The sequence below is a fragment of the Loxodonta africana genome, chromosome 19, assembly GCF_030014295.1.
Source record: "Loxodonta africana isolate mLoxAfr1 chromosome 19, mLoxAfr1.hap2, whole genome shotgun sequence".
Taxonomy (NCBI): Eukaryota; Metazoa; Chordata; class Mammalia; order Proboscidea; family Elephantidae; genus Loxodonta; species Loxodonta africana.
The window spans coordinates 3,775,120-3,801,477 of record NC_087360.1 but is presented as its reverse complement, the minus strand read 5'-3'; positions in this window follow the sequence as shown (position 1 = coordinate 3,801,477).

The following is a 26,358-nucleotide window of genomic DNA, read 5'->3' as shown; positions in this document are numbered from 1 at the left end:
AAGTGCTTGTTTATGGTAGGCATATAGGTGTGCCGTCGGGGTGAATGTCCTGTTCACACCCTCGGGCCTTCCAATGCGTGGGAAGTTAAAAAGAAATGGCCCTGATACTCAATACTGGGGGCCCTGGTGGCGCAGGTTAAGAGCTAGGCTCCTAACCAAAAGGTCGGCAGTTCAGATCTACCAGGTGCTCCTTGGAAACCCTAGGGGCAGCTCTACTCTGTCCTATAGGGTCACTATGAGTTGGAATCGACTTGACGGCAATGGGCACTCAATACTGACTATCCCACATGCTCATTACCAGTCAAATTTGATGGATTTCTGAACCCCGCATGACTCAGCAGCAAAGTGTCCAAGGTACACCACACCTGAGCTTTCAAGAACTCTGCAGTTTTTTCAGGCGTCAGATTATGAAACAGGCTATGAATTTATGTTTCTATTGCTATGGTAATCTATATCGCTGCTGTTTTAATAACCTCATCAAATGTAGGCAATCAGAGGCACCTCTACATAATTTAACTCCAAACCATTCATAACAGCTCCTGGCATCATTTGAAACATTGCATGAGGAAATTAAAAGCAAATAGAAATAAGTCATCTCAATCCTGGAAGCTATAAATATTTGAGCTGGGAGCATAAACACTTGAGGAAGAGATTTGATGGTAAGAACACATATTTCTAATAAATGGTGCAGAGCAATGATCTATTGTAAGGAAAATATCATTGAGACATTTTTTTCTCTTTTTTCAAAAGAGAAAAAGAAATGTCAGCTTCCCAATTATTGACACCTGCCAGCGTTTTTTCACAGGCTGGAGTAATATGTTTATAATCATTGTCCGCTAGACCATGAGTATCAGCTCTGGCATAAATACTGATATTTAAAAGGTAAAATTGTTGCAGATTGAGCTCCTATACAACATACTTGTCACGTGTTGAACTGGAAAGTATGTGAACTGGATCATAGGATCAAATCTTGTGTATTCTTACACACACTCATCTACATCGGTTCAAATGCATGTTGTTTTGGTTTGTTGTGTTTTGTTGTCTGGTTTGTCATTATTGTGGGCCTTAATGGAATGCGTCGTGTTTGCCTTTATTGGTAAGTAATTCCTGCCTGTGCTTCCCCGAGTCGGGGATCTGTGTGTATGTAACTAAGGGAAACCTGTTCATTCTAGAAGCTAATTTGAGGTGGGCCCTTGGGGCTGCAATAGATTTAGAGATAGAGGAGAATCCTACCCTTCGTCATTCTGGAAACATTATGGCTCCAGACAGTGGGTCATGAAGATCTGAGAAGGGGTCATGCCCTGGGTGTGTTTTCAGCAATGCCAGGAGGATGCCCACCTCCACCCCTCCCCTACATCAGGAATGTGTTTTTCTCCTGCTGTATGAGTGGAGCGGTGGCCTCTTCCTAGCTAACCCAGAGGGGAATATGAGGTGACAGCCAGGTGAATGGGGACCCTAAGGATGGACTGCAGAGAGGGCAGGCCAGAGCAGACAGGGGGTGGGGTACAGGGAGCAGGTGCTGAGAGGTAGGATGAGACAATGAATGAGTTCCTTCATCCTCTAGTTACTCAGCACCTTCTGAGGACCAGGCATGGCCAGGCTGGAGGCTGTAATGGTCAGTTAGGTGCCTGTCCTGTGTCTGGGAGCCCCTTTCTCTTCCCGACACAATGCCAGTCTTACTCAGCTGTCCTCACTCATCCACACAGCCACAGGTCTCAGGGGAAGCTGACTCCATCCTCAGCTCCAGGAATAAGCCCTTACCTGTCTAAGGCTTGTCCTTCCAATGATGTTTTTGGTGCAGGTATGAACACGCAGCCTAAGTTGACCCAAACAGAGTGACAGCAAATGTTTTTAAACAGCTGTCATAAAAATGCTAAATGAGCAAATGCAAACACGACTAAACAAATGAAAAGAAAGAAAGAAATCTCAGCAAAGAAATAGAAAGTCTGAGCAAAGGAATAGAAAATATAAAGAAATCCCTGGGTGGTGGAAATGGTTAACGCACTTGGCTGCTAACCAACAGGTTGATGATTCTAATCCACCCAGAGGTGCCTAGGAAGAAAAGCCTGGAGATCTACTTCTGAAAAATCATCCATCGAAAACCCTGTGGAACACAGTTCTAATCTGCACACCTGGGGTTAGAATAAGTTGGAGTCAACTCGATAGCAAGCAGTTTAGGGAAGAACTCTATTTTTAAAACTCCCTAGATTCATCATTTTGGAATGAAGAAGTCATTGATCTTGCAAAATTCTATCATTCGACCTCCAGCATTGTTTCTACCACCAAGGCCATATTTTGCAACTACTGGTCCTTCTTCTTTGTTTCCAACTTTCGCGTTCCAATCGCCAGTAATTATCAATGCATCTTGACTGCATGTTCGATCAATTTCAGACTGCAGCCGCTGATAAAAATCTTCTATTTCTTCATCTTTGGCCCTAGCGGTTGGAGCATAAATTTGAATAATAGTCGTATTAACTGGTCTTCCTTGTAGGCGTATGGATATTATCCTATCACTGACAGTGTTGTACTTCAGGATAGGTCTTGAAATGTTCTTTTTGACGATGAGTGCAAAACCATTCCTCTTCGAGTTGTCATTCCCAGCATAGTAGACTATATGATTGTCCGATTCAAAATGGCCAATACCAGTCCATTTCAGCTCACTAATGCCCAGGATATCGATGTTTATGTGTTCCATTTCATTTTTGACCATTTCCAATTTTCCTAGATTCATAGTGCGTACATTCCAGGTTCTGATTATTAATGGATGTTTGCATCTGTTTCTTCTCATTTTGAGTCATGCCACTTCAGCAAATGAAGGTCCCGAAAGCTTTACTCCATCCACGTCATTAAGGCCAACATAAACGGTGACTATACACATGGACCTCACCAGATGGAACACACAGAAATCCACATGGACTTCACCAGATGGAACACACAGAAATCAAATTGACTACATCTGTGGAAAGAGACAATGGAAAAGCTCAATACCATCAGTCAGAACAAGTTCAGTCGCTGACTGTGGAACGTCTTAGACCATCAATTGCTCATATGCAAGTTCAAGCTGAAACTGAAGAAAATCAGAGCAAGTCCACGAGAGCCAAAATATGACCTAGTATATCCCACCTGAATTTAGAGACCATCTCAAGAATAGATTTGGTGCATTGAACACTAGTAACTGAAGACCAGATGAGTTGTGGAATGACATCAAGGACATCATACATGAAGAAAGCAGGAGGTCACTGAAAAGACAGGAAAGAAAGAAAAGACCAAGATGGATGTCAGAGGAGACTCTGAAACTTGCTTTTGAGCATCAAGCAGCTAAAGCAAAAGGAAGAATTGAGGAAGTAAAAGAACTGAGCAGAAGATTTCAAAGGGCCTCTCGAGAAGACAAAGTAAAGTATTCTAATGACGTGCAAAGAGTTAGAAATGGAAAATCAAAAGGGAAGAACACACTCAGCGTTTCTCAAGCTGCAAGAACTGAAGAAAAAATTCAAGCCTTGAGTTGCAATAGTGAAGGATTCCATGGTGAAAATATTAAACGACGCAGGAAGCATCAAAAGAAGATCGAAGGAATATACAGAGTCATTATACCAAAAAGAATTAATCGATATTCAACCATTTCAAGATGTGGCATATGCTCAGGAACCAATGGTACTGAAGGAAGAAGTCCAAGCTGCTCTGAAGCCATTGGTGAAAAACAAGGCTCCAGAAATTGATGGAATATCAATTGAGATGTTTCAACAAACAGATGCAGCGCTGGACGTGCTCACTCGTCTATGCCAAGAAATATGGAAGACAGCATCCTGGCCAAATGACTGGAAGAGATCCATATTTATGCCTATTCCCAAGAAAGGTGACCTAACCAAATGTGGAAATCATAGAACAATATCATTAATATTCACATGCAAGCAAAATTTTGCTGATGATCATTCAAAAACGGCTGCAGCAGTGTATCGACAGGGAACTGCCAGAAATTCAGGCCGGTTTCAGAAGAGGACGTGGAACCAGGGATATCACTGCTGATGTCAGCTGGATCCTGGCTGAAAGCAGAGAATACCAGAAGGGTGTTTACCTGTGTTTTATGGACTATGCAAAGGCATTCAACTGTGTGGATCATAACAAACTATGGATAACACTGCGAAGAATGGGGATTCCAGAACACTTAATTGTGCTCATGAGGAACCTTTACATAGATCAAGAAGCAGTTGTTCGGACAGAACAAGGGTATACTGATTGGTTTAAAGTCAGGAAAGGTGTGTGCCAGGGTTGTATTCTTTCACCATACCTATTTAATCTATATGCTGAACAAATAATCTGAGAAGCTGGACTATATGAAGAAGAACGGGGCATCGGGATTGGAGGAAGACTCATTAACAACCTGTGTTATGCAGATGACACAACCTTGCTTGCTGAAAGTGAAGAGGACTTGAAGCACTTACTAATGAAGATCAAAGACCACAGCCTTCAGTATGGATTGCACCTCAATGTAAAGAAAACAAAAATCCTCACAACTGGACCAATGAGCAACATCATGATAAATGGAGAAAAGATTGAAGTTGTCAAGGATTTCATTTTACTTGGATCCACAATCAAGAGCCATGGAAGCAGCAGTCAAGAAATCAAAAGACGCATTGCATTGGGTAAATCTGCAGCAAAGGTCCTCTTCAAAGTGTTGAAGAGCGAAGATGTCACCCTGAAGACTAGGGTGCGCATGACCCAAGCCATGGTGTTTTCAGTCAGATCATATGCATGTGAAAGCTGGACAGTGAAGAAGGAAGACTGAAGAAGAGTTGACGCCTTTGAATTGTGGTGTTGTCGAAGAATGTTGAATATACCATGGACTGCCAAAAGAATGAACAAATCTGTCTTGGAAGACGTGCGGCCAGAATGCTCCTTAGAAGCAAGGATGGCGAGACTGCGTCTTACATACTTTGAACATGTTGTCATGAGGATCAGTCCCTGGAGAAGGACATCATGCTTGGCAGAGTACAGGGTCAGTGGAAAAGAGGAAGACCCTCAACGAGGTGGATTGACACAGTGGCTGCAACATGAGCTCAAACATGACAATGATTGTAAGGATGGCACAGAACCGGGCAGTGTTTTGTTCTGTTGTGCATAGGGTCGCTATGAGTTGGAACCTAACAACAACGGCTGCAAGATTCATCATTTTAGGTGAGAAAGTACAACCTCGGAGATGTGGAGTAAAAAGAGATAAGAAAAGAGGGGAGATTAATGATTTTGCGTAGAAAGGTGATAAAGATTTGGAACTTAGGAATAACATTAAGAAAGAGAAGAGAAAAAGGAGCTGGAAGAAGAGTGAGGAGCTACACAACTGATAAGAATGATAATAAACCTCTGGGGCCCTGCATGCAGACTTGTTATGTCTGATATCCAATGTTCAGTTTATTTATCCAACTTAACTTTTCAGTGTATTCAATTCAATTTATTCATTGAGCTAATTCACGGAGTTTATGTTTATTAGGGAGTCTACTCTGTCCTGGTGCTTAACCGGGGCTGGGTCTAGAGAAACGAACAAGAGAAACTCACTTCCTGACGTGTTGGAACCGAGAGTTGTTGTTGTTGTGTGCCCTCAAGTTGGTTCCGACTCATAGCGACCCCATGGGACAGAGCAGAACTGCCCTGTAGGGTTTTCTAGGCTGTGTTCATGGAAGCAGACTGTGGGTTCTTTCTTCCTCAGAGCCGCCGGATGGGTTCGAACCATCAGCCTTTCGGTTAGCAAGCAGCCAAGCTGACTAACCTTTTGCGCCATCAGGGCTCCTTGGCAGCAAGAGTCGTATAGATAAAACAGATGATAAACAAGCAAGCCAGATGTAGCACGTTTTACAACTGTGAGTGCCAGGAAGGACGGACACAGATTGTCTTTTTAGAAAATACAGTGGCAAGGGTTGGTTCTACTCCAGGCGGATAGGAGAGTCCTCTCTAAAGCCTTCACGTTGACGCTGACACAAGAAGGAAGAGAAAGGACTGATGAGGGAGACCTGGGCGTGTTCCTGGAGGGGAGGTCGCTCCTTTCTGCTGTGAGTGGAGCCCACACTCCAAAGCTTGTTGTTTGCTTTTGGTTTTGTTTGTTTTATTTAAGAGAGAGAAGAGGATCATGCTTGTATCCAAAAAAAAAAAAAAAAATAGTTTTGTTTATTTCTAGGCTTAGGGAGGAAGTTCAATTCCACGCGCACAATTTCTGCACCGTGATGCTTGGTAGAAAGGGTTGGCTGCTGCGGGAGGAACTTTCTGCCACGTTGGGGAGTCTCTGGATGTTGTTACCTGACTTGAAGTCCCACTGGGGGAGCCTTTGGATGTTGTCAACTGACTTGGGGTCTTACTGTTTCTGGAACTCACCAAAGCACAGTGAGATCAAAGAGCTGAAGTGAAACTACCTTTCCTTTTTCGGGACTTTACCTAATTGAGATAAAATATCTGAAGCTGGCAGCTGGCAAAGTGCCCCTTTCCCAAGTCACCTCTCAGAAGACCTTGGCACTGAGGTCTACAGAAGCAATTATCACAGGAATGGGGGCCCCGTAGATCTGTACCCTCCTCCAGGGAAGGTGAGTGCCACCCAGGGAGGGATGAACAAGCAGCACTGGGGAAGCAGCAGCCACCCTTTCCTGTCCTGCTCCCATTTTGGTAAATTATCTCATTTTTCTTCTCGATCAGCCAACTGGACGATGGGCACAGGAAAAGATGCATTTTCATGTACACCTACTCCTGACTTATCAGCTCTCTCATTATCCAACATATTGCATTTATGACAATAGTAACAAAGCTACTGTCCAGCAATTTTATGTGTTAACAACATGTGTCTGGCAGTAAGAAACACCAAGGTGGGAGGCGAGAGTAATGCTGGCTGTGATGGTCAAGGTTGTGTGTCAACTTGGCTGGGCCATGATTCTCAGTGGTTTGGCAGTTATATACTGTTGTAATTTGGCAGTTATCTAATGATGTAGTCATCTTCCATTTTGTTATCTGATGTCATCATCCTCCATTTTTGCATAATTCCAATTTTTACAGTGACCTGGTCTTTGGAACCTAACCACAAGGATAAATGAGGAGTGGGCGTACTGCCTTCCAGCACTGCAGATTAGAAAAGCTGCAAGAGCAGGGACGTGGGCACTCAGCAGTGATTTCAAAGGAGGGAAGCAGTCATCTCACTGCTGTCTGCTGACCTCAGCAGTGCCCTGAGGAAGGCACCAGATGCCTTGTCACATCAGCTGTGCTTCCCTGCACACTTGACCCCTCCCGTGGCTGCAGATTCCAGCTCTCAGCAGATACCTGTGTACCCGTGACCCTTTGTCTGCTCTTTCCTGAGCTTATGTTTCCAAAGTCAAATGATTAACCTATGCAACCTGGAAAGTTTTAACCAAGAGAGAGACAGAGACTGACAGAGAAAACATAAAGGGAGCAGAGACTTTGGACCCTGTCCTGGGTTGAATGGTGTTCTCCCCCCAAAATACATGTTTACCCAGAACCTTTGAATGTGACCTTATTTGGAAACGGGGTCTTTGTAGATGTAATTAGTTAAGATGAGGTCACACTGGATTGGGTGGGCCTCAAATTCAATGACTGGTGTCCTTCCAAGAAGAGGAGAGGACACAGACACGCACAGAAGAAAGGCAGCCATGTGACAATGGAGGCAGACAGAGGAACAATGCAGCCACAGCCAAGGAACCCCTGGGCCACCACAAGCTGGGTGAAGCAAGAAAGGATTCCCCCTAGAGTCTTCAGGGGGAGTGCGGCCCTGCTGACAACTGGATTTCAGACTACGAGCCTCCAGAAGTGTGAGAGAATAAATTTCTGATGTTTTAACTCATGTAATTGGTGATCACTTGTTACGGCAGCTCTGGGAAACAAATACATCACCCTTTACCTTCAGCTGTGCTGGTCTAAAGGGAAAGGAGACAGAGAGCCTCTGCTTTGTTCTTTGGTCTACTGCCCTGGTGGCGCAGTGGTTAAGAGCTCGGCTGCTAACCAAAAGGTCAACAATGGAATTCACCAGGCACTCCTTGGAAGCCTGTGGGGCAGTTCTGCTCTGCCTTACAGGGTTGCCGTGAGTCGGGATCAGCTGGACAGCAACCTTATACTAAAATGTTGAGTGTGATTCTAGAGATCAGTGATAATTTCTGTGTTTTTGTTTCTCCTGCTTATATTTACCAAAAGTCCAGCTCCTTCTAAATTCTAGCCATTTGGGGGCAGCGGATTGCTCAGTTCTGTCTCCCCTTGTAATACTTAGCATGTGGTAGGTGCTTGGTCAAATCATTAAATTACCTGTGTGGGATTTGAGCTTTCTTTGCTTGTACTGAACCCTCCTTGAAACAACCAGGAAACCTTGTATGGGCCAGAGGGCACAGACCTGCAGCTCCCTCAGGCCTCTGGGCAGCCAGTTTACAACCTGAGCAGAGAGAGATAGATGGCTGAAAGGAGGGGAGGCTCCACCAGGGGACTTCTCTCCATATGTATCCAGAACCAAACCCGTTGCCAACAAGTAGATTCCGACTCATAGCGACCCTATAGGACAGAGAACTGCCCCATAGGGTTTCCAAGGAGCAGCTGGGGGATTTGAACTTTGGGTTAGCAGCCGAGCTCTTAACCACTGCACCACCAGGGCTCCCTCCAGATGTATGGATGTAGACAAAACCAAAACCAGTTGCTGCCCAGCCACCTCGGACTCATGGCCACCCCGGGGGTGTCAGAGTAGAACTGTGCTCCCCCATTTTATTGTGATGAAAACAGAGGTAACAATGCAAACACCATGTCAACACCTTCTACGCTGATTACACGCTTCAAGCTGTGCGCTCGTTCTCGCCATCCTCTTCCAAGCCGTTTCACCAGCGTTAGCATAAATCCAGTGCCCCGTACGCAAACGCTGCTCCTTCCCCCATCCCTCCTACCCCTGGTAACCACTAATAATTTTTCGTTTCTATATATTTTCTTAAGGAGCCCTGGTGGCACACTGGTGAGAGTGATTGGCTGCTAACCGAAAGGTCGGCGGTTCAAACCCACCAGCCACTCAGCGGGAGGACGACGTGGCTGTCTGCTTCCATAAAGATTTACAGCCTTGAAACCCTATGAAGCAGCTCACTCTGTCCTATACGGTCGCCATGAGTTGGAATGCACTTGAGGGCAGTGGATTTGGTTTGGTTTTGGTTATATATTTGCTTATTTCATACAAGCAAGATCATACAGCGTTTGTCATTTTGTGACTGACTTATTTTGCTCAGCATGGTTTCAGAGTCCTTCCATGTTGTGGCATGCTTCAGGACTTCATTTCTCTTTTTATTTCATTGATTGATTGCCAGTTCAACTTTTTATAGGTGTACAACTTATTGACCACAATTAAATTAACCAGCTGTACAACCCTACCCTTAATCAATGCCATTTTTCCATCACTGTTAACCCCCTCCTTCCTGCCCCTGGTAACCACTAGTAAACTTCAGTCCCTATACATTTGCATTTTCTTGTCTTTTTATATAAGTGAAGTCATACAATATTTGTCATTTTGTGATTGGCTTATTTTGCTCAGCAAGGACTTCATTTCTCTTTATGGCTGAATAGTATTATGTACGTAGCACGTTTTGTTTGTCCATTCATCTGTTGATGGACATTTCAGTTGTCTACACCTTTTGGCTGTTGTGAAAAGGGCTGCAGTGAACATCGGTGTACGGGTTACTGTTTCAGTTCTTGCCTGCAGCCCTCCTGGGCATACACGTAGGATTGAGATTGCTGGGTCATCTGGTAGTTCTTTGTTCAGTTTTTGAGGAACCGCCAAGCTGTTTTCCACAGTGGCTGTATTGGAGGCGTATTTCTTAAAGTAATAAAGTTATTTGGAACTCAGACTAATTATTTGTATAGTTTTGTTTGAAAGATTTGTTTATAGATATTAAAGGAAACTTTGGCTTTTGGTACATCACTTTCAGGGAACAATGAATTCTTGTTTTCAAAGTGAAATGTCATCTATTTTCTACAGAAGAGAGGCTGCGGCAGCTGGGCTGAGAAATTAACTGCTAAAATAGCAGGAGAGAGAATTGCTGATAAAAGAGACAAACGGGCTGTTCTTTTCCTTTCCATTTCTATTTTATGTTCAAGTAACTCTTGAAAGGGCTCCAGTTCTGTCCCACGTCCCCTTTTCTTACCTGTTTGGCGACATGGAACTGCAGGTTCTCTGTGGAGACTCACATCAAGTTGACGAGGAGCACATTATGAGGAAGAAAGACTGTGACTTGAGGACCCTTTCAAAATCACAATTTCGTTATAAACTTGCACATGCTATTTAATGTGCCTGTGGACCCCCAAGGTAAGGCTTCATGCCGTTCAAATTTGGGAGAGAAGAGATTTTCCATTTTATTGGTGCATTAATTCGGCAGATACAGACTGAGTAGCTGCAGGGCCCCAGGGGTCATTCTGAGCCCTGGGGCTGCAGGCGGAAGTGAGAGCAACATTCTTGCCTCACGGGGCTTATATTCTCACCTGTGAGAGAGACAATAAACCAGAAATAAAGGTGCTATACAATTGCAGGAAGGGACAGGCGCTATAAAAATAAACACGTAAATCAAGGCAAGAGGGTACAGAACATCTGGAGTGGAGAAGGAATGCCTCTTTAGTTACAGCGTGAGGGCAAGGCCCCTTTCAGGAAGGGATGTTTGAATAGAGACCTGAGCCAAGAGGAGAGCCATACAGAGATGGGGAAGAGCACCCTAGGCAGAGGGCACAGCAAGTGCAAAGGCCCTGGGGCAGGAACGAGTGTGGTGCATTCAAAGAGCAGGTCAGCCTACTGTCTGGAATATGAGTCCAGAGAACGAGGCTCAGGCATGCAGGCAGGACCTTGTAGACCAGGGCAGCGGGGCTGAGTTTTACTCTAAGCACAGCGGGCAGCCGTGGTAGGTTCTGGGGCAAGGGGATGGAAAGATGTGTATAATGCCTAAAAAAGCCACAGTCTGTGTCTTACCCTGAAGCCTGAGTGTTAACCACTGAACACTATCCCACAAGCCGCAAAGCTCCCTGGCACAGGAGGGAGTCTGTGGGTTTCTTTCTTTTTAATTTTTATTGTGCTTTAAGTGAAAGTTTACAAGTCAGTCTCTCATACAAAAATTTATATACCCCTTGCTATATACTCCTGGAAACCCTGGTGGCATAGTGGTTAAGTGGTACGGCTGCTAACCAAGAGTTCGGCAGTTCAAATCCTCCAGGTGCTCCTTGGAAACTCTATGAGGCAGTTCTACTCTGTCCTGTAGGGTCACTATGAGTCGGAATCGACTTGATGGCGGTGGGTTTTTTTTGGTTGCTCTCCCCCTAATGAGACAACATACTCCTTCCCGCCACTCTCTATTTTTGTTCCATTCAGCCAGCTTGTGACCTACTCTGCCCGCTCATCTTCTCTCCAGACAGCAGCTGCCCACATAGTCTAATGTGTCTACTTGATCCAGAAGCTCACTCTTCACCAATATCATTTTCTATCCCATAGTCCAGTCTAATCCCTGTCTGAAGAGTTGGCTTTGGGAATGGTTCCTGTCTTGGGCTAACAGAAGGTCTGGGGACCATGACCCCCGGGGTCCTTCTAGTCTCAATCAGACCATTAAGTCTGGTCTTTTCACCAGAATTTGAGGTCTGCATACCACTGCCCTCCTGCCCCGTCAGGGGTTCTCTGCTGTGTTCCCTGTCAGGGCAGTCATCGGTTGTAGCTGGCACCATCTAGTTCTTCTGGTCTCAAGCTATTGTAGACTCTGGTTTATGTGGCCCTTTCTGTCTCTTGGGCTTCACTATTACCTTGTGTCTTTGTTGTTCTTCATTTTCCTTTGCTCCAGGGGGGTTGAGACCAATTGACGTATCTTAGATGGCTGCTTGCTAGCGTTGAAGACCCCAGATGCCCCTCTCCAAAGTGGGATGCAGTATGTTTTCTTAATAGGTTTTATTATGCCAGTTGACTTAGATATCCCCTGAAACCATGATCCCCAAACCCCCGCCCCTGCTACGCTGGCCTTCGAAGCGTTCAGTTTATTCAGGAAACTTGTTTGCTTTTGGTTTAGTCCAGTTGTGCTGACCTCTCTTGTATTATGTGTTGTGTTGTCTTTCCCTTCACCTAAAATAGTTCTTATCTACTATCTAATCAGTGAAAACCCCTCTCTCCCTCTCTCCCCACTCCCATAACCATCAAAGAATGTTTTCTTCTTTGTTTAAATTATTTTTCGATTTCTTATAATAGTGGTTTCATACAATATTTGTCCTTTTGCAACTAATTTCACTCAGCATAATGCCTTCCAGATTCCTCCATGTTATGAAATGTTTCATGGATTCACCGCTGTTCTTTATCGATGTGTAGTATTCCATTGTGTGAATATACCATAATTTATTTATCCATTCATCTGTTGGTGGGCACCTTGGTTGCTTCCATCTTTTTGCTATTGTAAACAGTGCTGCAGTGAACATGGGTGTGCATATATCTGTTCATGAAAAGGATCTTATTTCTCTGGGATATATTCCAAGGAATGGGATTGCTGGATCGTATGGTAGTTTTATTTCTAGTTTTTTAAGGAAGTGCCGAATCGATTTCCCATGTGGTTGTACCGTTTTATGTTCGGTCTGTGGGTTTCTCGAAGGCAGATGGGCCAGGCAAGTGGGTGTCTTAAAGAGCACCTATATCCAGCTCACAGTGAATTATTTTACTATATTTAAAATCTCTACTCTAAGTGAGGAATTTGATTCACCTGCAAATAATTGAGGTTCTAAACAACATGGCCTTCAGTAACTTAGAAGTGTGTTGCTCTCTGATGTGGAAAAAGTCTAGGGCTCAGCAGTGGAGGGCTGATAACGTGGCTCACAGGGTCATTAGGAACCGAGGCTCCTGTCTTTCTGCTACCCTATGAAGACATGCATGAACCCCCGGGGCCCTTCTTCCCTCATGTGTGGTGAAAATGAGGAAAATAATAATTTCCACTTTCAGTTTGCCATAAGGTTTAAAAGAGCTAATGTACATAAAGTGGTTAGAAGAGCAATGCCTGGCAAAAAAGTCAGGGTTCAATGAATATTAGCCATCATCATCATCACCACTGTTCTCATCACCATCACTGTCATCTCAGCAGCATCATCATCCCCATTGTCATCAACGCCATCATCACCATTATCATCGTCATCACCGTTTATCATCACCATTATTACCTTCATCATGACCATCTTCATCATCACCACCATCATCACTGTCATCATCCTCATTGTCATCACTACCATCATCATCACCATCATCACCACCATCGCCATCATCACCATTACCATCATCGCCATCACCCCCATCACCATCACTATCACCACCATCACCACCATCACCATTATTACCATCATCATCATCACCATCACTATCATCACCATCACTATCATCACCATCATCACCACCGTCATCATCACCATTATCACCATCACCACCGTCACCATCATCACCACTATCACTGTCATCACCATTGCCATCATCACCAGCATCACCATCATCACCATCATCACCACCACCATCAGCACCATCACCATCACCACCACCATTATTACCACCATCATCATCATCACCATCACTGTCATCACCATCATCACCATCATCATCCCCATCATCACCATCACCACCATCACCATCATCACCATCACCACCATCACCACCATCACCACCATCACCATCATCACCACCACCATCACCACCATCACCATCATCAACACATCATCATCACCATCACCATCACCACCATCACCATCATCACCATCACCACCATCACCATCATCACCATCACCACCATCACCATCATCACCACCATCACCATCATCACCATCACCACCATCACCATCATCACCATCACTATCATCACCACCATCATCACCATCACCATCACCACCATCACCATCATCACCACATCATCATCACCATCACCATCATCACCATCATCACCATCACCACCATCACCACCATCACCATCATCACCATCACTATCATCACCACCATCATCACCATCACCATCACCACCATCACCATCATCACCACATCATCATCACCATCACCATCACCACCATCACCATCATCACCACATCATCATCACCATCACCATCATCACCACCATCACCTTCACCACCATCACCATCACCACCATCACCACCATCACCATCATCACCATCACCACCATCACCATCATCACCATCACTATCATCACCACCATCATCACCATCACCATCACCACCATCACCATCATCACCACATCATCATCACCATCACCATCATCACCACCATCACCATCACCACCATCACCACCATCACCATCATCACCATCACCACCATCACCACCATCACCATCATCACCATCACTGTCATCACCACCATCACCACCATCACCATTATTACCATCATCATCATCACCATCACTATCATCACCATCACTATCATCACCATCATCACCACCGTCATCATCACCATTATCACCATCACCACCGTCACCATCATCACCACTATCACTGTCATCACCATTGCCATCATCACCAGCATCACCATCATCACCATCATCACCACCACCATCAGCACCATCACCATCACCACCACCATTATTACCACCATCATCATCATCACCATCACTGTCATCACCATCATCACCATCATCATCCCCATCATCACCATCACCACCATCACCATCATCACCATCACCACCATCACCACCATCACCACCATCACCATCATCACCACCACCATCACCACCATCACCATCATCAACACATCATCATCACCATCACCATCATCACCATCACCACCATCACCATCATCACCATCACCACCATCACCATCATCACCATCACCACCATCACCATCATCACCACCATCACCATCATCACCATCACCACCATCACCATCATCACCATCACTATCATCACCACCATCATCACCATCACCATCACCACCATCACCATCATCACCACATCATCATCACCATCACCATCATCACCACCATCACCATCATCACCATCACCACCATCACCACCATCACCATCATCACCATCACTATCATCACCACCATCATCACCATCACCATCACCACCATCACCACCATCACCACATCATCATCACCATCACCATCACCACCATCACCATCATCACCACATCATCATCACCATCACCATCATCACCACCATCACCATCACCACCATCACCATCACCACCATCACCACCATCACCATCATCACCATCACCACCATCACCACCATCACCATCATCACCATCACTATCATCACCACCATCATCACCATCACCATCACCACCATCACCATCATCACCACATCATCATCACCATCACCATCATCACCACCATCACCATCATCACCATCACCACCATCACCACCATCACCATCATCACCATCACTATCATCACCACCATCATCACCATCACCATCACCACCATCACCATCATCACCACATCATCATCACCATTACCATCACCACCATCACCATCATCACCACATCATCATCACCATCACCATCATCACCATCATCACCACCATCACCATCACCACCATCACCATCACCACCATCACCATCATCACCACCATCACCATCACCACCATCACCACCATCACCATCATCACCATCACTATCATCACCACCATCATCACCATCACCATCACCACCATCACCATCATCACCACATCATCACCATCACCATCACCACCATCACCATCATCACCACATCATCATCACCATCACCATCATCACCATCATCACCATCACCACCATCACCATCATCACCACCATCACCATCACCACCATCACCACCATCACCATCATCACCATCACTATCATCACCACCATCATCACCATCACCATCACCACCATCACCATCATCACCACATCATCACCATCACCATCACCACCATCACCATCATCACCACATCATCATCACCATCACCATCATCACCATCATCACCATCACCACCATCACCATCATCACCACCATCACCATCATCACCACCATCACCATCATCACCATTACGTTTTGTGTAGTCAACTATATAATTTCCCTTTGTCATCATCATCATTATCATCATCATCAAGATATATTTATGGTTCCCCACTAATTCTATCCTGAGGAGAGAGTTGTTGACTAATAAAATTTCAGGCTTGGTGTAATCCTCAGGTCATCTAGTGCAGCCCTTCTCCCATATGTAGAAACGCCATTGCCGTGTCTAACACTCAGCGTCCAGCACTACTGAAGCCTTTTCTGATACAGGGGACTTTTTACCTCATGAAAATCGCCTCTCTGAATGTTTCCTTGAGACAAATATCAAGGAGTGAAATTCAGGGCCAAATAGAATGTTCATTTATAAGAAGTAGGATATTCGTTATATTCAAATTATAAATATCCAATTATAAGACTTTGAATCCCTATTGAAAAATTGTTCTTGAAAAACATACTATAAAAGTACCCACTTCAACACACTCTGCCAATAAAGAAGATAATCTTTTAAAAATATATGTATTTCCCAGGCTGGTCACTGAAAAAGATTTTTTTGCGTTTTTGTTCATGTTCTTTTTGTTAATAGTGAAGTTGAATATTTGTCTCAAATATATGCTGTCTAATTATCTTCTTTCCCTTCTGACTTGCCTATTCATGTCTTTTACTCATTTCTTATTCAAAGGTTTGCATTTATATCAGTTGATTTATAAATCTTCTTTATATATTAAAGATGCAAATGCATTTTCGTCTATATAACTCATATTTCCCTGGTTTTTATTTGCTTTTTAGTTTATAGTGCATTTTAATAAGAAGTTTTAAAATGTTCTATAGTCACATGTAATTTTGCTTTCGTGGCTTATTAGTTTGCTTTAAAGATAGAAAAACCTTTCCCACCTATATTCAGATAAATATTCACCCACTACGTTTCTGTTTATTAAAATGGGCTTGCGTGTGATATATTGTTGTTAGGTGCTGTCGAGTTGATTCCAACTCAGGGTGACCCCATGTGTGCAAACCGTAGGGTTTTCAAGCCTGTGACCTTTTGGCAGCAGATCACCAGGCTTTATTTCCAAGGTGCCTGTGGGTGGATTTGAACTGCCAACGTATCAGCTGGTAGTCTTGGGCTTAACATTGGTGCCACCCAGGAGCTCCTCCATATTGGTATAGTGACTGATATATTTCTTGTTGTTTCTGGGAATCTCTTTTTCTAGCCCATCTTACATTTTTTCTCTCATTTAAGCCAGACCAGTGACATAGCTGCTTCAGGAAGGTGAGAGTGGTGAAAATGGAAGAAGAAATAAAATAAAGAAGCTGCTATGTGTGTCTCTAAGGAGCCCTGGTGGCTCAGCGGTTAAGTGCTCAGCTGGTAACCGAAAGGTTGCCGGTTTGAACCCACCCAGTGGCTCCCTGGGAGAAAGGCCTGGCTGGCTGTTCCCAGGAAGATTACAGCCCAGGAAACTTTATGGGGCGCTTCTACTCTGTCACTCGGGGTTCCTTGGAAGGACCTGGTGCCCACCCCGACTCCTTAGCACTGTGTAAGCCCCTGCAGGAGTTGGCCACCATCCTTGGACCCTGAGCTGATTAAGAAAACTCAAACTTAAATTACAGTCCATTTTTGCCACTCTACAGAATGAGGGTTAGAAATAAAAAAATGCACCAATATAGAAAAATAAAGTGGCATTTCTTACACACCTGTGATTGGGGGGTGAGGTTCATATCAATGAAGTTATTTTCGGCGTTGTGTGGGTCACGTGCTTGTGGGTAGTTTAATCTTTAACCCATGTGAACTTATTGCAGCGATTTTGCCAGCATTTGTTATTATTTATTCCAAACTGCTAACAGGCTGGCTTTTCACCATTCACGAAACAATTGTTTCCCCTCTGGCTTGAAATTTCACATATATCATCTATCAAAATCTGATCAAAGTCATTATCGGTCTCAGGGCATTTTATTCTGCTCATGGGCTGGTCTCTGTGTTTCACCACTGGCATCAGATGGTTCCACTTAGTCACTGAGTCTTGTAATATGTCTTAGAATTAGGCAATGAGGGTCTACCTAACAACAGCTTCTCTTGCAAAATCTTGGAAATTCTTGCCCTTTTGGGACTTTCTTACCATATGTAGCATTGATTTTATAAAACAGTGTAGGTGGAATTTATACCTTTGCTACATTGATCCTACTGTCTAGGATTTTGGCATGTTTTCTGTTGATTCAAGTCTTCTTTTATGTCTTTCAGTCCAGCTTTCTAGTGTCATTTATGGTTAAGCGCTCGACTGCTAACCAAAAGATAGGCTGTTCGAACCCACCAGCAGGGCTTTATTACTAGGTAGTGGATTTTTTGTGTGTTCTGTTTTGTTGATTTTGCTTTGGTGCTTTTGTTGTGTAGTTTGCTTGTTTATTTATTGCTATTGTTTTATTATCATACTGGGGAGGGAATAAGAACTGTGTGCTCTGTTCCAGCAGGTAGAATTTAATTTCTGCGTGAACTTTCTCCATACCTGAGGATACCATTTTACTAGAGCCCTGACTTCCTGTGGTGTTTTATTTATCAATGCTGTATCTATGTCAGATTGAAGTGTGCTTGGGTCAGACCTCTGTATGGCAGGTCGTGCCCTCTCCCCACTTCAGGGAGAGGCCCTGTGCCCCACAACTTCATAACCGCTGGGGATGATCACTCCTTTCTCACTGAGTGCAGTAAGCCCAGAACTTAGAGGTGAACCAGGGTTATCTCCCTTATGACCAGGCGTAGGTACTGTACGGGCACAGTTTCCCAAACACTTGAATAAATTTACTGGAATCCATTTATTAATGAAAAAGACAGCTTACTAGAGTGGTGACAGAGGTCATGAAAGAAATCCTGTGAAATGACTTCCTCCTTAGTTTATAGATAGTTCCCTCCTTCATCTCAAGTCTTGCTGCCAAGTTGGGAAAGTGAATTTAAAACTCTTTCAGCTCTGCTGGAAAAATGACGTATAACTATATGTCCTTAACATACAAATAACTGTATGTTATAACATATAAATAAACTATTACTCTTGGGAAAGATAGGCAGTACAATTATTTCCTAAATATATTTTAAAAAATAGTTGCTTGCTTTTCTTGCAGATTGCTAAAAATATTATAAAACTTCAGGGATGGCACTGTACTCAGGAGGAAGAAAAACTTGTTAAAGAATTCAGATTTGAGATGGGGATTTTTGTAAGCATTGTTTAAGAAGCAAGGGCACACCCAGCCTCCTCAAGCACCATGAAAATGAAGTCTTCCCGAAATCCACGACAAGTCCTCTAGAGCAGTGTTGTGGGCCTTGGTTCCTCTCAAAGCCAGTCCCCACCAAGGCTGCTCACAGCTGAGGTGGCAGTGTTGGGGGAGGGGGATCTGCAAGGAATATAACTCCGGGGACTGGGCCCAACTCTACCCAGTCTCACTCTCACATAGCTGCTGTGCTCCTCAAAGGCTGGGAAAACCCACAACAGGATCAGAGAGGGCCCTTCTTTTAGGGGTGGGTATTACCCGTTCAATATCATGGTGGACAGGTAGTGAGGCACACAGTAACCCAAGTGTATTTGCAAGTAGGAGTCCCTGGATGGTGCAAACGGTGAATGCATACGGCTGCTTACCCAAAGGTTGGAGGTTCCAGTCCACGCAGAGGCACCTCAGAAGAAAGACCTGGGGATCTGCTTCCAAACAGTCAGCCGCTGATAAACCCTGTGGAGCGCAGCTGACTCTGACACACGTGGAGTCGCAGTTGACTCCATGGCAACTGGTTTTTTTTTTTTTTTCTTTTGCAAGAATGAGCATCGCAGCAGCTGCAGTGTCCCCCAGACACGGGACTTATAGAGCATCTCTGCTTCTGAAACACAGGCAGGGAAAGGCCTGTGAGAAATAACAGTGAACCACCTGCAACATCCCAGACAGAGCGTGTGCTGCTGATATCAGCATTGTCCTTGATCCACTCTAGTAATGAAACAGAACCCTGTGATATGGAAATTATTTTCCTTACAGATAAGCGAATTGTTTTTTTCATTTTAATCGCTTCATTTTTACGGTCCAATGTGCAATCACTAATTTTCAGGATGATATATAAGATAGAGAGAGAGATAAATGGATAGCTGCCATTGAGTTGGCTCCGACTCAGGGCAACCTCACGTACAGCAGGGTGAAACATTGCCTGGTCCGGCATCACCCTCACGATTGCTGACGTGTTTGAGTCCATCCTTGAAGCCAGTGTGCAAACCCACCTCACTGAGCATCTCCCCAGCCTCGCTGGCCTTTTGCTTCACTGAACAGGATAGCTTCCTCTTGTGATCGATCCTTCTTGATGACGTGACTAAAGCAAGCAAGGCCTTCACTGGCTGATTTTCAGAAGTAGGTCACCAGGCCTTTCTTCCTAGTCTGTCTTAGTCTGGAAGCTCCAGGGAAACCTGTCCAGCACAGGTGACCCTGCTGGTGTTTGAAGTATAGGTGGGGTAGCTTCCAGTGTCATAGCAACAGGGAAGCCACCACAGCACGATACACTGACAGATGAGTGGGAGCATATATAGTTAGGGTTATTAAATGCCCTTTTTTCCATCTAGAGACCCATGAGAATTTGGAGAGAATTATTTTAGAATAAAATGGTTTCCTCTTCCTCCAGGATGAAAGCTGAGACTCACGAGCCCATTGTGTCTGTGATTTCCAGCCCAGAGAGGGTAGGCCTGGGTTCCATAATTAGGCACAGTGCCTGGTGCTGGTGAAGGTCAAAGTTTTTAGCACCCTGTGGGAACGCATCCGGGGATGGCATTCCGTACACGCACAGGATAAATGTGGTCTTTCCTCCCTGCAGGGCCTGGGCAGAGTCCCTGGAAGAAGGCCTTTAATCACTCAAACATTTCCACCTCACATTTGCTTGGTTCCTGTTCTATAAAAAGAAAGCCTTCCCTAATGAATAACCTGTGCACACCTTTGACCCCAGGCTTCTGAGTTTTGCAGCCTATTATTAAGGTTTCAATTTATTCAGGCTGTTCTTTTGTGAAATGTTAACACTATCTTTCACTCAATTTGTTATATCATCTTTCCATTAAAAAAAAAAGAGAGAATGTGGCTCTAAAAGTCAGTCTCTCAACATATTTCCTATTAAACCTGTGCCCTGAAAGTCCTGTGTTTTGTGGGCTAGGGTGGCTGCGGCTTCCCCGGCTGATTGCACACAGTGGGAAGGGCTATGAATCTGACTCTCAGAGAGGAGTAGCCCTCAGAGGCGGCAGACCAGCCCTAGCTGCTCCTCTGCCTTCTCCCCAAGGCCCCCTAGGTTCTGTCCACCTCACTAATGGAAAACAGGCCAAGTTGTTTTAAAAGAAACAAAAATCATTGATGCCAAATTCTGGGAAGTCCTGGATGTGCAGAGAGCGGCCTGGGTGTGGGAGGTAAGGAACTGACACAGGGACAGGTTATAGTATCACCTTCTGCTTTGTTTTTATATCAGTTTGGGGTATTTCAACATGAAAGTGACAGAAGACCCTACTCTAACTGGTTTACTTCAAAAAGTGAACGGGGGGAGGGGAGATGGAGAGAGAGAGAAAGATAGAGAGGGGGAGAGAAAGAACAAGAGACAGAGAACATATTGGCTCCATACAACTGGAAAGTCCAGGATTAGTAGACCTGGCTTTCGGCTTGACCACATCTAGGGGTGAACAGAAAATGTGGGTGCAGTTTCTAGAGGCAAAGGGTAATAGATACCAGATGGCCATTACTTCAAGTCGTGGCCAGATTTGGGGGTCAGCTCACATTGTCAGTACCCAGTCTTTCTCCATCCCTTTATTCTGACTTCTGCTGGACTGTTTTCATTTCCTGGGGCCATGCAGTGAACACAGCAGCTCAGACCATGCCATCCGTCCTTACTGATAGCCTTTCAGTGTCTTCCTGCTGGGTCTGGGACAAACTCCTGGATTTTTAGATTAGACCCACCTGGGCCTTGGGCCTGCCTGGAAGCAATGCCCATGTCTCTGGGCAAGCAGGGTGCTGGTTGCCAAGCCTGCCGCACACTGCACCCCAGTAGCTGGACAGCAGGCCCACCTGAAGCTCACAAAATGTGAATGGAAAGCTAATCCCTCAAAAGAAAATGTGGGTGTGGTTTCTAGAGGCAAATTGTAATGGACCCCAGATGCCCAATGCCTTGAGGGGCTACTTCTGACGAGTAAGGCGATAGTGCCCTGACACAATGGGGTGCAGTTACTAGATAGGACGCATGTGAAAAGCAATTAATTGCTAACAGTATTTAAAGAAGAGAACAGCACAGATGCTTTCTTGAGTTAGAGCAGGACCTGGGTATAATACAACAATGACCAACGAGTGCTGGGAAGAGCTAAGGGATGGGTGCTGGGTCTGTAGTGGGCAGTTGCTGCTTAGAAGTAGCATTTTCTTCTTTTACATGTTGGAATGCAGTGGTGTTGGGTCTTCTAGTCTTTCAAGAGAAGCCAACATTCTTGTGTTTATCCTGTGAGAAAAAAAAAAAGGTGAACTAATTTAGGTTATTTTTTAAAACAGTGACTGGGCCAAACATAACATGTCTGCCTGCTAGATATTCTCCAAGGTACCACTTTGTAAATTCTGATTAACCTAATCTTGCATGGTTAGACAATTAGGTGGTGTCTTAGTCATCTAGTACTGCTACAACAGAAATACCACATGTGGATGGCTTTAACAAAGAGAAATTTATTCTCTCACACTCTAGTAGGTTACAAGTCCAAATTCAGAGCGTCGGCTCCAGGTTTTCTCTCTCTGTCGACTCTGGAGGAAGGTCCTTGTCCTCAATCTTCCCCTGGTCAAGGAGCTTCTCAGGTACAGGGACCCTGTGTCCAAAGGATGTGCTCTGCTCCTGGTGCTGCTTTCTTGGTGGTATGAGGTCCCCAATTCTCTGCTTGCCTCCTTTTCCTTTTATCTCTTAAGAGAGAAAAGGCGGTGCAGGCCACATCCCAAGGAAACTCCCTTTACCTTGGATCAGGGAGGTGACCTGGGTAACGGTGGTGTTATAATCTTACCCTGATCCTCTTAACATAAAATTACAATCACAAAACAGAGGACAACCACACAATACTGGGAACCATGGCCTAACCAAGTTGACACATACCTTTTGGGGGGACACAGTTCAACCCCTGCCAGGCAGTTACCGGATTTGCATTTTCATAAACAGTGCAGAAGTGATACCCTTGCAAACATGTGGTTAAAGTGTTAGGATCAATGACAAGTGGGATTGCAGATTGAAGATCACTTTTCAAATTATCGATACATATTCCAAAAGTGCCCTCCAAAACTGTACCATTTGACACACTTACCAGTAGCTTATGACAGTGTGTCCTGGCAGGTTACCTAACATGGACTGGTGTTTCTTTTTCCTTTAAATCATCCATGTGAATTGTGTCGGCCTTTATCGTTTGCATGCCTTGAGTTTACAGGTGAGGTTGACTTTTTGGCATCTGTTTGCTGCCCGTTTGTATTTCTTCCTGGTGAATCTCTCCATGTTCTTTGTGTTTTTGTTTGTTTGCTGTTTAACTTGCTGATTTGTTAGAGTTCTTTATGTGATAAGAATGTTAACCAGGGTTTAAGTGCTGCCTGTATTTGAAGATGTGTCTAATTTCACTTTAACACAGATTTCATATTTATCCATATTAACATAATGATTTGTTCTCTGCATTGCGAATATTCCAGGATTTGAAATATAGGACCCGCCATCCTAAAACAGAGATTTGGTGGATTGCAGCACTCGCCCTTGGTCAGAGTCATACCTGCTGTTGAGCGATATGAAAGTGTAATGTAATATTGCAATGATAAAAGAAGACAAGATTAGAAACAACAACAAAAAAAACAAAGCACTAGGGAAAAATGAGATTAAAACTTGCCTTTCGTCTTGGCACACGTCTGTGCTTCTCCAGCTGAAGTTACTGCAATAACGTAAATTACTGCAATAAAGCAAATTACGGAAATAACTGCAATAATGTAAAAACAAATGATCTCTGAATCACTAGGCTGTGTCTAGTACCTCTCCTTCAACCCACCATATACCCTGTCTTTAACTAATTTTAGCATTATTCAAGTGTATCTAAATTATCTTTATTTATGTATAGTCTTTCACTTCAAATATAAGTTTCTTGAATACTGTTCCCTTATATGGATACAGGCATTTTGTTTATCCATGTACCAGCTGCTGGACGTTTGTTTGGGTTGTTCCCCCGTTTCGGCTATCTTGGATAGTGAATAAGTGTTACAACACAGTTGACCCTTGCAGACGTTCTGCTAAGTGAAAGAAGGCTGGCCCAGAAGGCCACACAGGCCTTGATTCCCCTTACGTGAAACGTCCAGAATAAGTACGTTCTGCTAAGTGAAAGAAGGCTGGCCCACAAGGCCACATAGGTCGTGATTCCCCTTACGTGAAACGTCCAGAATAAGTACGTTCTGCTAAGTGAAAGAAGACTGGCCCAGAAGGCCACACGGGCTGTGATTCCCCTTACATGAAATGTCGAATAAATACGTTCGGCTAAGTGAAAGAAGGCTGGCCCAGAAGGCCGCATAGGCTGTGATTCCCCTTACGTGAAACGTCCAGAATAAGTACGTTCTGCTAAGTGGAAGAAGGCAGATCGGCGGTGGCCAGGGGCTGGTGGAGGAGGGCAGGAAACGGGGAGCCGCCAGTAACAGGTACAGGGTTAACCTTTAGGGTAATGAAAATTTTCTGGAACTAGATAGTGGTGATGATTGCACACCATTGTGAGTGTACTAAATTCCAGTGGATTATACCCCTTGAAATGCTAAACGGTTAATTGTACGTTACGTCACTTCCGTCCACATAGGTATTTATGTGTGTATATGTGTACATGTTGTCTGCGGAACGGGAGCGTGCATCGTTTCCCTCCAGATCCCTACGGTCTCTGAAAACCAGCAGCCACTCAATAAATGTTTGAGCTCAATTACAGGAGTTAGAATGAGATCATTTATAAACTCCATTCCAGGCCTGGTACTTCACAGTATCTATTGTGTAGGTGACCACAGATGGGCCCATTATTCTTAATTTAAGATGTGTGAAATGTCAGGCTGCCGGCTCCAGCATAATTCACAGTACAGCCACCTTTGGTAAGAGTTTCTTATGATTTATTAAACCTGCTTATCCCACGTGAACATAATTTATCACAGCTAGCCTTTTTTTTTTTTTTTAGCCCAGGTAGCCTCATTTCTCCTTGTAGCTGGGAGAAATGGTGTTCACGGAGTGTGCAGACTATTTCAGAGTCTGGGAACCTAAAGTTCCCTTATTCCACAGCATCCTCTGGCTTAAGCACACGGATCCTATGCCTGCATTTTGCTGCCTGGGTAATAGGCACTTCTCCATGGATGGCCTGGGCTTGGGGGGACTCAATGGGAAGAGATGTTGGGTATGGTCAGGGTGATGCACGTGCTTACTCAGCAAACCAACCTGAAACCTCAGTGGCTTATCATGATGAAGCTGTGTTCCTGACTAGGTCTGATGTGAGTCGGACAGCTGTCTTCTATCTTGTAGCTCCTAGGTGATCCACCATCCCAATTTTCCCACTACTATATCAGTTTTAGGGGTCCCCAGGTGGTGCAGAGGAGCCCTGGTGGCACAGTAGTTAAGAGCTCGGCTGCTAACCAAAAGGTCAGCAGTTTGGATCTACCAGCCACTCCTTGGAAACCCTATGGGGCAGTTCTGCTCTGCCTTATGGGGTCACCATGCATTGGAATCAACTCGACGGCAATGGGTTAGGTGGTGCAAATGATTGAGTGCTTGACTGCTAACCAAAAGGTTGGAGGTTCCAATCCATCTAGAAGCACCTCAGAAGAAAGGACTGGCAATCTGCTTCTGAAGGGTCACAGCCATGAAAGCCCTATGGAGCCCAGTTCTACTCTGATGCACCTGGGGTCTCCAGAAGTAGAAATTGACTCAAGGACAACTAGTTTGTTTTTTTATTATTATTTTAATCTGTTTTAGTACTAAGAATCCAGCATTCAAGAAACACCCTCCCCTGGACATGAAAAGTCCTGGGTTTTGGCCACAAGTGCTAAAAATTGGGGGAAAAGTACAAAATTCATAAGGCAGCCATGAAAAATGGGGAATGAAAGTGTCTTAGTTCCCTTTTTCTATCTATTGCCTGGACCTATTCATCTAATAAGCCTTTAATGACTGTTCCAACTCACATCTGTGGCTGAGTGACCCTGCCTGCTGCCTTCAGTTCCTAGGAGAAAAATCCATTACATACCAGGACTTCCTGTTCTCACCTCCTTTTGTTTTCTGCCTTATCATATTAGCATCTCGTTAGCACTTTGGGGGTCCGGCTCACTTGGCTCTACAGATGCTTGAGCCACCCTGTGACAGATGATTTTGATTGATGAGACTGTGAGGTGTTTT